This window comes from Canis lupus, chromosome 15, assembly GCF_048164855.1.
Source record: "Canis lupus baileyi chromosome 15, mCanLup2.hap1, whole genome shotgun sequence".
In the NCBI taxonomy this organism is placed as follows: domain Eukaryota; kingdom Metazoa; phylum Chordata; class Mammalia; order Carnivora; family Canidae; genus Canis; species Canis lupus.
In genome coordinates this window covers 55,546,271-55,559,201 of record NC_132852.1, presented here as the reverse complement: position 1 = coordinate 55,559,201, position 12,931 = coordinate 55,546,271, and the positions used below count along the sequence as shown (strand labels likewise).

Genomic DNA, 12,931 nt, shown 5'->3' with positions numbered 1-12,931 from the left:
AAAACAGTCTGGAGGTTCCTCAAAAAAGTTAAAAATAGAACATCGCATAACCCAGCAATTGCACTATGAGGTATTTACCCAAAAGATGCAAAAATACAGACTCAAAGGGGTACATGCACCCCAATGTTTGTAGCGGCATTATCTCAACAATAGCCAAACTATAAAAAGAGGTGAAAAGAGCCCAAGTGTTGCATGACTGATGAATGGATACAGAAGGTGTGTTATGTATATACAATGGAATATTACTCAGTCAACAAAAGAATGAAATCTTGCCATTTGCAGCGACATGGATGGAGCTGGAGCCTATTATGCTAAGCGAAAGAATAGCCAGAGAAAGACAAATAATTTCACTCATATATGCAATTTTGGAAATAAAACAGATGAACATGTGGGAAGGGGGGAAAAAAAGAGAGAGGGAAGCAAACCATAAAACTCTTAACTATAGAGGAAAAACTAAGGATCGATGGAGGGAGGCGGGTGGGGGATGGACTAAATGGGTGTTGGGTATTAAGGAGGGCACTGATTAGGATGAGCACTGGGTGTTACAAATAAGTGATGAATCACTAAACTCTACTCCTGGAACCAATATTGCACTGTATGTTAACGAACTAGAATTTAAATTAAAATTTGGAAGAAAAAGAAAAATAAAAAAATAAAGTGTTGGTGGTATTCAAACATAAAAATATCTAACATTTTTGAGAGTTCACCATAGACTGGACACTGTGCTCAGTGCTTTACCTGGATCACCTCATTTAATTCTCATGAAAGCCTGACGATCATGCAATAGCTGCCGGGTCTCAGGCAATAGTAAAATAATCTGGAGGACCAACTCGAATCGTGTTTAATCACCTGCAGGAAGAGAAGCAACATTGGCTTTCATTTTACATTGAAAATGGAAACATTCTTTACATTGGAAACATTTACATTCTTTACAATGGAAACATTCTTTCCATTTGTCATTTGAAGACAAATGACACCACCAGGCAATGGTGCCTAAGCCAGGCCATGGTCTGCTAAGTAGATAAAATACCTTGGCTACACAGAGTCCATCTGAGCCTGAAAAAAAAGTATTTTTTTTGAAAGTCTTAGGAAAAGGAAATAGCCAAGATGGAATTCCAGGCTCCAAACCACCAGATGTCAGGTCTATCATGTTCTGGAAACTAAGAAGACCTGGTTCATTGAACATGCTGAATTCTCAGGGTGTTAGCCAAAACTAACTTTATTCCTTCCTACTCCCATACTCTCAAACCTGCACCGTGGGGCTAGTCCTTCCCCCCCGTTTCTGGACTAAATCCATAACATGAAGCATAAATGCCTTAGCTCCTCTTAGAAAATAATAAAGGTTTCTAGTCACTTCTACTCCCCGAAACATTATCATTTCAGGATTAAAAGTAGCCAGTCCAATATAAAATAAAACTCTGACCCTCATTCCAAGTCGACACTTCTCCTCACTCTTAATTCTAGAAGCCTACATTAGGAGGGTCAGCTTCTTCCCTCTTCTCCAGCCTTCTTCCTCACCTCCATCCCCTGCCTGGCCTCCACTAGACTGCTCCTGACTTTTCCTGGGTGAGAGTGCAAGAAAGACACAGGTAAGGAGTGGAAATGCCTTTCTTAACCAGCAATGGTACCATTCAAGAGCAGATTCCCAAAGTTGGCTGTACTCAAAAGCACCTTCACGGTCTCCTCAGAGATTCTCCAACTGGGCTCATTGCAGCTCCTCTGATGTCCACAAAATGTCTCTTCTCCCCTATAACCAACTCCCCCTCACCACCTCCCCCTCTGGTGACCATATACAGTTTCTCTCTCAACCTCTGGGTATCTGAGGGTCCACCCCTCTATTAGGGTCACGTTTCCCCTCTAAGTAGTCTCTTGGGAAAGAGTCAAAGGGGACAGCTGGTTGACTCATTTCCATGGGGCCTACCTCTGGTCCACAAGAAACCCTTGAGTATCTCTGCTCTACCTTCAGGTGAAATGCCATTTACTGCCCTGCAATCCTCTTTCTTCTCTGCTTTGCCTTCTCCAGCTTCTCTAGCCACCACTCCTCTTACCAGTCCTTAGCTTCCCAAATACAGATTGACCAGTAGAAGACAATGAATGGCCTCATGGGAAGGGAAGCCCTCCCATCCTTTATGCATGGAGGGGAGGGATGACAAACACAAAAGAATACCAACTCTCTCCAAGAAATTCTCCTCTGCAATCTCTCCTCCCTCCTCTTCAATTTCAATCTTTTCATACTGGGCTGGGGAGATGGGACAAGAGCCACCAACTGATTTTACTTTATTTTTTTAATATTTTATTTATTTATTCATGAGAGACACACACACACAGAGAGAAAGAGGCAGAGACATAGGCAGAGGGAGAAGTAGGCACCATGCAGGAAGCCCGATGGAGGACTCGATCCCTGGTCTCCAGGACCACACCCCAGGCCAAAGGCAGCGCTAAACCACTGAGCCACTGGGGCTGCCCACCAACTGATTTTAGAAACCCTCTTTGAAAGCTCTGTAATAGTAAGCAAGCATTTCACTTTAGAAGGTGTGGAAACAACCATTGATCTAGCTGTTCTCACATAGAGACAAAACAGAGATGGAATCCATTTTACAGTCCTTTTATACAGGTTGCAAAGCCTTTGGAGAAATGGGAGGGAGCCGTTGGGGTGAGGATCCTCTCGTCTTCCTAAGTAGCTAAGATGGTGTAAGATGCCGCTGAGACCTGAACAGTCAACAAGTCCTTGAGCTGTTTTGACTTGTGTCCAGAAACAACCCAGCTCGGGGTCAAGAAAGGCAAGAAGGGGAGCATGGATAGATAGGCCTGTACTCCACACTCACCACACAAGAGGCCCCTCTCAATTGAGCTGGCGAGAGGTGTACCTCAATGTGGAACTCAAAGCTGGCAGAGGAATCACCTGTTCTGAGGAAAGCAGAATTCCTCACTTGCATCTATTGGGGGAGATGATCAGAAAATTCCCAAAACAGAGTCCACAGTCTGAGGGATAGAGATGGAAAGGAAGAAGTTCAGATGCAAGAAGACAAGGCAAGATATGGAGAACAAAGCAGAAACATTACTAATTGTGAATTAATGTCAGGTGAACCTAGGGATGCAGAGTAAGGGAAGGGATTAGAATCTGTATTAGATTCCTATTGCTGCTATAACAAATTACCACAAATTTAGTGGTAATTTATTATCTTACAGTTTATTATCTTATTTATTACCTTACAGTTCTGGATGTCAGAAGTCCAAAATCAATTTTACTGGGCTTAGGTCAAGGTATTAGCAGGGCTCATTCCTTCTGGAGGCTTTAGAAGAGAAACCTTTCCCTGTCTTTTAGTTTTTAGTGGCCACCTGCCTTCCTTGACTTGTGATTCCTTAATGACATCACTGCAAACTCTTGCTTCTATCAACACATCTTTTTCTGACTCTGATCTTCCTGCCTCCGTCTTAGAAGATGCTAGTGACAATGTTGGGCACACCTGGGACCATCCAAGATAATCTCTCTTTCTCAGAATTCTTAACTTAATCACATCCACAAAGTCCTTTCTCCCATAGAAGGTAAAATTCACAGGCTCCAGAGATTAGGATGTAGATGCAAGGGGATGGGGCGGGGGGTGCAATTATTTAGCCTACCACAGGATCCAAAATGTTAGGGCCAAATTGAGGCAAATGTTTAGGCCTGGAAGTGAGCCAGAAGACTCCAGAGAAAAAAGCAAGTCAGCGTCCTTGTATGAAGGCCAGGAAGCAACTATATCTAAAAGTAGCAGGAAACAGTCAGAAACCTTTTCCTTGCTCCTTTTGAGGATTAAGAAATATTGTTTCGCTTAATTGGGGCATGAAAAAGATCCTGAGGCAGAAAGATACTGCTTCCCCTTCTGCTAATCTCTACATAGAAAATTTCAGAATGTCAGAGCATCAAGAGACCTCCACATTCTTTCATTTGCAACCATATCATTTCAGAAAAGGAGGAATAGTGGAGGCAGTGTGGTCTAGTAAAAAGAGCTTATGATTTGACAATAGACATATATTGATTTTCAACTCCACTGGTTCTTTACCAATTGTCCAGCTCTGGCCAAGTCTCTGCCTACCTGAATTTGACAGATTGTTTCCCTCCCTCATTCCCTGGTATGAGGACATACCCAGTCCTCACTCTAGGGCCAACCCCCTGCACAAGTTAGGGGAACTGAGGAGGGCCTCTCAAGAAGAATCAAACAGGCTCTTTTAAAATATTTCACATATCTTATGCTTGGTGATCACAATCTGATTGTCATGTTACTGCTTAGTCCTGCAGTCAGACCTGTTGTGGCTACATTCCTCCATCCCCTGTACCCGTATGGTCCACAGCCCCAGTCTGTTGTATCCATGGAAGAGCAGAATGACCGGCAACCCAGGCCAAAGACCAAGATGAAACTGAATGCTAGATGAGGGCTGGGATGCATATGGAGCACAAGACTGAAAGAGCTCATGTGGAGAGAAGCCAGGAGAATTTCCTCAGTGGAAACTAATGGAGTTGGAAATGAAGGTCCAACCTGTCCACTGGAGGGCAGGTGTGATGAGCTGAAGAGGAGGGGAGAGATATCTGATTCCCTACAAAAGATAGGCACTGTGTGAAAAATAGTAGGTATAACAAATAATACTCTGAGAATTTTAGATTTTTTTAGAGCAGGGAGAGGCAGAGGGTGAGGAAGAGAGAATCTTGGGTAGGCTCCACACTCAGCACTGAATCTGACACAGGGCTCTATCTCACAACCTTGAGATCATGACCTGGGCCAAAATCAAGTATCAGATGCTTAACCAACTGAACCACTCAGGCACCTAGGAATATTAGATTAATATGGTTTTATCCTTATTAATTCCACATTTCTTATTGTCCTGAGGCATCCAAAGCCTTTGTATTTGAACATTGAGATTTTCATAAACTAGGAGCACAGGGAATTCAGGATAAGATATAGGAGGAGTCCCTGTATTCCTTAGAGGAGTAAAACCTTTCCCTTCCGGTTCATGTGTGAGGAGAAATAAAGGAAGAAAAAAGTAAGAGAAGCAGATAGTCAAATATATGTGTCCTGATCATACCTCTGAAGTTCCCTGAGGATGGAGAAGTGATGGGTGTGGAGAGGGCCAAGAGTGGAAATGCTTTCCTGATCCCCACTGAAGACCTGGCAAGACAAGATTATTCAAGGTGGCCCAGAAACTCCAAGGAGGTCAAGGGATTTCAGAGCAGCAGTGGAGAAACATGTCAGATAGGTCAATCTGAGAAATGTTACTGGCTCCTAGGATGCAAGATGTATGTCCCAACTTTCTGCATGCCTCCAATGTGAGGTATAGAACCAGACAACCTACTAAGGGAGGATCAGCTTTTTGGAGAGAAGGGGGAAAAAGTGAACTTCCACAGCCAGGGCCCCAAAAGGAATCACAATCGGTTCTTAGAGGTGGCATTGGGAGGCAGGTGTGCAAAAGAGGGGGAAATCACATCAGAAAACTGTGACAGGGGACCATTTCAACAAAAGGATTGCCACTGAGCCCTGACAATGCCAAGACAATAAGTAGTCCACGAGTCCCTTAGCCGCACACTTCAACAGTCGATGCCAAGCGCCAGATCTAGGTTCTCAACTGAAAGGCCATGTACGTGTGCACAGATGAGAGTGGCTGTCCAACTGCAGAGATCAGTACCAGTAGGAGCATGAGACAGCAGTGAGTCTACACCCCCACTCCAAGTCCCGCCATAAGCCACCATAGCAGGTTTCTCATACACAGAAGGCACCTCAAGAAAAGGAGAAAAAGGAAACCATTCTGATCAAAGGTCCAATTTCAAATTAATTAAATATTTACTTGGAAAAATGATTTTAAGTCAAAAGAGACTGTAGTGTAGAAAACTAAGATTTTTTTTAAAGATTTTATTTATTCATGAAAGACGCGGAGAGAGAGACACACAGACAGGCAGAGACACAGGCAGAGGGAGAAGCAGGCTCCATGCAGGGAGCCTGATGTGGGACTCAATCCTGGGACTCCAGAATCACGCCCTAGGCCAAAGGCAGATGCTCAACTGCTGAGCCACCCAGGGATCCCCAAAGCTAAGATATTTTTAATTGGCATGTTATATTGCTTGCTTTTTCCCCTATTTCCATACTACCCATCAGGATATAGCCTTAAAAAGAAAAGATCATTATTGAAAACAAGGTAGGTACATTTTCACTGAACATCCACCATGAATGTATTTAAATTTGTTACCCCATCAGATAGGCAAGTTGATCGATCTCTCTCTTTTTTTTTTATTTTTAAAATTTTTTTGGCAAGTTGATCTTGAAGTCAAGATTGTTCTGGACTCCATGTGTATGCTAGCAATCTATTGAAGAAGGGCTTCTTTTCCAGAAAGGGGCTGTACTGTACCTGTCCAATGTCAATAATAATGAGGAAATTACATAAAGTTTCAAAGAGATGCTTCTTACAAAGCATTTCATACTCATTAAATACTAGTTGCCAAATCTTTCTTTCTCATCATCCCCTCCTCCACCATTTAAGTGGTTTCCCCCAAGTCACATACTTGGTTAGGCACAGAGAAGACCAAAGCACAGAAATACCATTGAAAAAATGTTCCTGGGAGGCACTGGGGTGGCTCAGCCAATTAATCAAACAACGTGTGATTCCAGCTCAGGTCATGATCTCCTGGGTCCTGGGATCAGATCCCACCTCAGGCTCTGCACTCTGCAAGGAGGCTGCTTGAGACTCTCTCTCTGCCCCTCCTCCCACTCAGTTGCATGTGTTTCCCCCTCCCCCGGCCTCTGTCTCTCAAATAAATACATAAATCTTTAAAACAAATTTTTTTCCTGGTGTCTAGAAATAGGAAGGAAAGCAGTATTCAGATCCTCTCATAACAGAGCTAATTAGTGATAATCTGTATCCAAAGCCTTTAAAATTGCTGTTAAGTATGGCAGTCATCAGGTTTCCGGTCAAGATGCCTCTTGATATTTCCTTGGGAAAAGGTGGGAGGAAAGCTAATTCTCGTAAAAACAAACAGACAAAACAAAACCTACCAAGTGGAAAGAAATGAATGGGAAATGTGTATAACTGAGAACCAGATATAGTAGTAGTTCAATGGAAGTGAATCAACTATTCATAGCAACAGGAAAGTCTTGTGGCAAGGAGATATTAGGGTGGAGAAGTAGGGGGTAGGGGAAGTGGGTGGGGATGCAATTCCAAAAGAGTAAAGAGAAAGAGCCAGCAAGCAGCAGGTCTGGGGCTCCATAGACAATGCCGGAAGTGAATTATCTCCAAGGGTAAGGGGTCCAAACAGTACATAAAATATTGATTGCCAATGAAACTTCTGGTGTGAAAAAAAAAAAAAAGAAAGAAACTTCTGGTGTGGATCAGGCTCAAAGGAAACAATTACTCCTAGCTCCTCAACACCACAGTCTGGAACCCACAATGGTCTGACTCCAGTCTCAGACCTTTGTATCTAGGACGAAAGCAGAATATTACAATGTCCACACTAGTAAAGAGACTTCCAGAACTGCAGGATCCTTAGAGGGTTAATCTAATCTTGGTTTCACAAACAATGAAACTGAGATCCAGGGAGTTTAAAAGGCATGCCCAGAGTCACAGAGCCATTTATACTAAAGCCAGAGCAAAAAAACAATGATCCTGTCCTTAGTCCAAAGTACCTACCACAGGATATTTACAGATTTACATTTCATGGTCTAAATAACATAAAATCTGCCATTATAGGACTTTCATGAGACAGAAGTATGATACCTTCCTCCTACCCTAATACCCACCCATGTTACTCAAAGGCCGTTCAGTACTGCTAGACTTGAGCCAATGAATTGATTTCACAGGAGTCCTGCCTCAATAGGATACATCTTTATCAATAATTTTAAAATGTCACTGAGATTCTTATTAGAAAAATAACACATTTATTGTAGACATTTTTCAAAATAGATTTAAAAAAAGAAAAGAAAAATACCTGCAAATCTATTATCAGAGATAATCCATTGATATTTTTGATCATCCTTCCAGTATTCTTTCTGTTTCTACCTTTATATACATCCATTGTATGTATAGTATTTAATGCAATACAGGATCATACTGAACCTATAATTTTATAGCCTACTCTCTTCATCCAGTTATATATTACCTGTATTTGGAAAAGTAGGAAAGATGCATTTCCATCTTACCAGCAAGGAGATATTTTCCTTAGATGATCATACACTAGGTCATCTGGAAGATGGTACCCAAACATTCTTTTCCTTTGTACGTGGCTCACCTACATCAGACCATACTGAGTCTACCTTTGATGTGCATCACAAGGCCACCTGGCAGGTGTCACTTTTTCTCTTCTACTTCATGGTGTCCTCAGACTCCTTTCTACTCTGCCATCCTCCTCAACTTTTGGGTACAGCTCTCAGACAGAAAGTCCCATCAGTTTTTCTTTCAATGGACCATAAATTTAGAACAGCTCCAGGTCCTTGGTGTCCTGAACTTTGCTGTGTGATTCCCCCAGTCTGTTGTCATTAGAGTGACAAATCTTCAAGATAATTAAACCATTATCTTGCTGATATTATTATAGAAAAATTCTAATGAATTACTTGGTAATAACATCCCTGTTTTTTCTTCCTATCTTCTCAAAGACCCATGTTCTATTGCATGGAAATGGATAGGTAAATATTGGGAGTAAAACCCCATCCTGACCCATTGTTTTCTCTGCTCCTTCTACGTAAATCCAGTAAAGAGCTTAAAACCTTGTGGAAGATGATCAAGAACCAGGATATCAAGCTTAGTGAAAGGTTAAAAAAAAAGGTAGAAAAACCTCCAGTGATATGAAAATATGCAAAGGAAACAACTCAACAGAAATGTGATATTGGAGACCACTAAGGAGTCCATGGAAATATTTTCCTGACTATGACCTTGGGATTTTTTGGTGGCTTCCAGGCCACAGACATGATGGTTTTTCTGTGCAGTCTTACCACTCCCTGGTCACTAAAACCAGGTGTGTGGAAAGAGGGGAGAAGGTGCACTCATCTACTTCCCTTAGAAAGGAGATCAGGCTCTGAGATTTTAGCACCTCTTCTGTTTCCCAATGAATCTCAATCCCTTTCCATCGACTCAGAGGAAATATTCCTGTCTCCTGACTCCTGCCAAAAGTCTCCAGCAATGCCATAGCCTTGAATAGCAGTGAAAAACCCAAAACTCAAAGATGGGCTCATCAGTCTAGGAACTAGAAGGACAATTAAAAGTGGAGATAAAATGTTTTCAAAATGTTGATCCCACGGGGAACTCAGACAAGTGGGGAGCTGTGGTTGCGGGGAAGTAGCTTGGGGCAGGGGTGAATGAAGGAACACACCAAGAACAAGTAATTGCCCTCTGGGGATTCTTAACATTCTGAAAAGTTATCATCCTAGACTGAGAACATAAAACCTCCATCCCCCAGAAGAGGACTCCTGCTTCGAGGCTTCCTGAGAAATATGCCACCTCCTCATCCAAAAGGAATTATGTGCATGAGATGAACACTGAGCCTTGGTGAGTCCCCCACGACAGGGAAGGCTGTGAGGAGGCAGTGAGAGAGTAGAGACCAAATTCCTGGGAGCAGCCAGGACTGCCCTGGGATCCTCCCCTGCGTTTTTCTCACTATTATAGTTGGAGGCTCTTGATTCTTCCCATGACCCAGAAAATGCAACTCATTGTTTTTGAGCCCCTCAACCAAGTCCTCCGGTCTTGGTCAGTCACCTAATCAACAGTATAAACAGAAGTGCTCAGGAGAGACAGACACACATTCAAAACAGCCAAGAGTGGAAGGTCAAAAGGGATAAGTCTCTTTTCTTGGCCTCAAGACATTTGCATTATGTTGGAGATAAGAAGGAATGCAGAAAGAGCTGAGCTTAGTTACTGTAAGAACCAAACATAGACATAAGCCTATCTTTTCTTGAAAAAGAAGGTGAATATTCTCAGTCATTAAGAAGCATAATCCTTAGGGAAACTAAGGTAGGTTTGTTAGGGGTCATCCCACTCTAGGAATTCCCTGGGTCCCGCTTTGGAAAGAATCTTTGATCCAAGTGGTTTTCCCATTTCTATCTCTAAGGCCCCCTTCCCTATTTCCTTAACTTCTCTTTTCAAGTCCATCTGATCCCATTCAATGGCATCTCTCCAAATAGTTATGTGTGATATGAATGCTTTGATCCCCAAATCCAGTAACCCATAATACCTTAGTGCCCACAGTCTCACTAGCTATGCATTCTTAGAGTAACCAAAGATTGAAGGACTTCTTTTCCCCTCTTTATTGCTTTAAACTATAGCTTACATATAGTCATGTATTGCAGACCTTTAGAGCTGGAGAAATCTTGGTGTCTACCTAAAGTGCTCATTCTGCAGATGAAGAAAATATGCCTCATAAAGGTACTGGTCTAAAATAATATCTAGATGGTTTATTGATACAGGGTTGAAACCCAGGTCTCTTTACTACCAATCTACATGTGCCTTAAACTGCATCTACTCTTTCAAGAAGCCAATTCACTGGTTGTTTCTTTGCTTTTACCTTATTATTTCTATATATGTGGCTGGTTATTTACATAATCCGACATTATGTCTCCAGTTACCAGACATGGTAGCTTCCTTTGAAAACTCTGATAAGGTCATGATAACTCACCCTCTCTATCCTTCTGCCAGGCTGAATTCCTGGAGAGGGAGACTAGGCTGTATGATCCCATCACCCAACACCTGCCACGGGAGCAGTCACTACTCAATGCTCAGTAAATATACACTAAGTCCAGCAAAGTGGAATGAAAATCTCTAATCCCCAAAAGCTGAGAGCAAGACCATCTATTAATAAAAATAGTTTATCACCATCTAAAAACAGCATCAAGGGCGCCTAGGTGGCTCAATCTGTTAAGTACCTGCTTTGGCTCAGGTCATGATCCCAGAGTCCTCAGATCGAGCCCCACACTGGGCTCCCAGCTCAGCCAACAGCCTGCTTCTCCCTCTCCATCTGCTACTCCCCTTGCTTGTGCTTTCCGTCAAGCAAATAAAGAGAATCCTTTTTTAAAAATTAAAATAAAAACAGCATCAAAGTTTTATTGGAAAAAAAAGGTATTGAGCTCATACTGCTTGTAGAGCATAGTACTACCCACTGGGTATAGACAAACTCTCCACCTTAATTCTTCGCTTATTGAAGCAGGGTCTCTATCATTAAGTTATTTAGGCAATAGGATTTATTGAAAGGGGATTTATATTTATTTATAGGCTGTTAACTTTCTGGCCTCTATAGCACATATTCGTACTGTTTCTTGTCTCCGAATCACTGGGCAGAACTTACTTCAGTGAAATTGACTTGCTTATTATTAAACATAATGATAATAATAACAGAGCCACTTATGCTTACTTAGTACTTTACAAAGCACATTCGTGTTCATTTCTTCATCTGATCTTACTCAAAATATTACGAGGTAGACATTATTATTATCCCCACATTTCAAATGAAGAAATCGAGGCTCAGGGAGTTCAAGCAACTAGCCCGGGGTGCATAGCAGGCTAATGGAAGAGGAGAATTAGAACTTGGATCCCTTGACTTCTCATTCAAAGCTTTTCCCACTAGCTACACAGTGTTTCTCTCCACGGCAAGACAGCTGCTGGGCCTCCAATCTGAGATCCCTCAGGTGCCTCCGTCCCTAGTCCACATCCTCCCACAACTCCTTCCCACCCCTCACTACCAGTCTCAGTAAGAGCTGAGACTGTGCCATCCAGACTTAAGCCTGGTTCCACCTTGCTTCCCGGGGAGATGGGACACCTGGGCCGACCACCTTACTCCTGTTCCTTGGCTTCCTCATCTATAAGATGAAATGGGTGGGTATGTGATCTCCATGGCTCCTTTCACTTCTCACCTGCTTGATTTTCTTATCAAGGCTCTTTTTCTTAACAGGGCTCTTCTGAAGGGAATCTGGATCCATGGCAGCGACTCTGAGGGGGAGAATTCTGGATGCTTGGCAGCCTATAGATCATATAGATCGGAGTGGAGTTACTTCCTCTGGCTGATACCAGAACCCCGCTCGAGAGGCAGCCAAAGGCTCCCTGGGGTGGTGTTCAAAACCCAGCCACCAGCCATCATCCTCTGGCCTCAGTCCTGGGTCTCCAACCCTGAGCCTCTAAAGTCAGTTTCTATTTCTAGCTTCCGCAGGGACGACCAGGGCTGCAGGGAAGGTGGGGGATGCCTCCTCCACCCTGGTTCTCTGCTCACTCCCAGGCCACTATGCTCAGCCAGAAGAACTTTCTATCAGATTATGCTTTTCACTTCTATTGTATTTATTTCTGTGGCTGCACTCTGGCTTTCTTAACACTGATATATTCCTTTTGTCCTTTGTTTGGCTGTCTCATTTGATTGTCACAGATTTTACCAAGATCCACTTTTAAAGGTTCTTATTTGAATCTGTTACCCTGATTTTCTAAACACAAATTCCTAACATTGAGAGGCATTACATGCTAGAAGCTGGTTGAAAGCATGGTGCCTCAGATACTCAATAAATATTTTATTAAGATTTTAAAAAAAATTTTTTTTTATTCATGAGAGACACAGAGAGAGAGGCAGAGACACAGGCAGAAGGAGAAGCAGGTTCCTCGTGGGGAACCGGATTTGAGACTCGATCTCACGACTCCAGGATCCCGCTCTAAGCTGAAGGCAGATGCTCAACAACTGAGCCACCCAGGCGTCCCTCCTCAATAAATATTTTTAATAAATGAGTTAATTAGTTTATTAACTGTTTTAAGAGCAGGAAATACACCTTGACATGTTTCTATTAAGAAAAACTGGTGGGGGGATCCCTGGGTGGCGCAGCGGTTTGGCGCCTGCCTTTGGCCCAGGGCGCGATCCCGGAGACCCGGGATCGAATCCCACATCGGGCTCCTGGTGCATGGAGCCTGCTTCTCCCTCCGCCTGTGTCTCTGCCTCTCTCTCTCTCTCTCT

General features: G+C 42.8%; 1 long non-coding RNA gene across 1 annotated transcript in view; it reads right to left on the bottom strand.

The window, feature by feature from the left end:
* LOC140605296 (uncharacterized) overlaps window positions 1-12,931 on the bottom strand; it is a 169,868-nt gene that overhangs the window by 91,386 nt on the left and 65,551 nt on the right. The window lies entirely within an intron of this gene.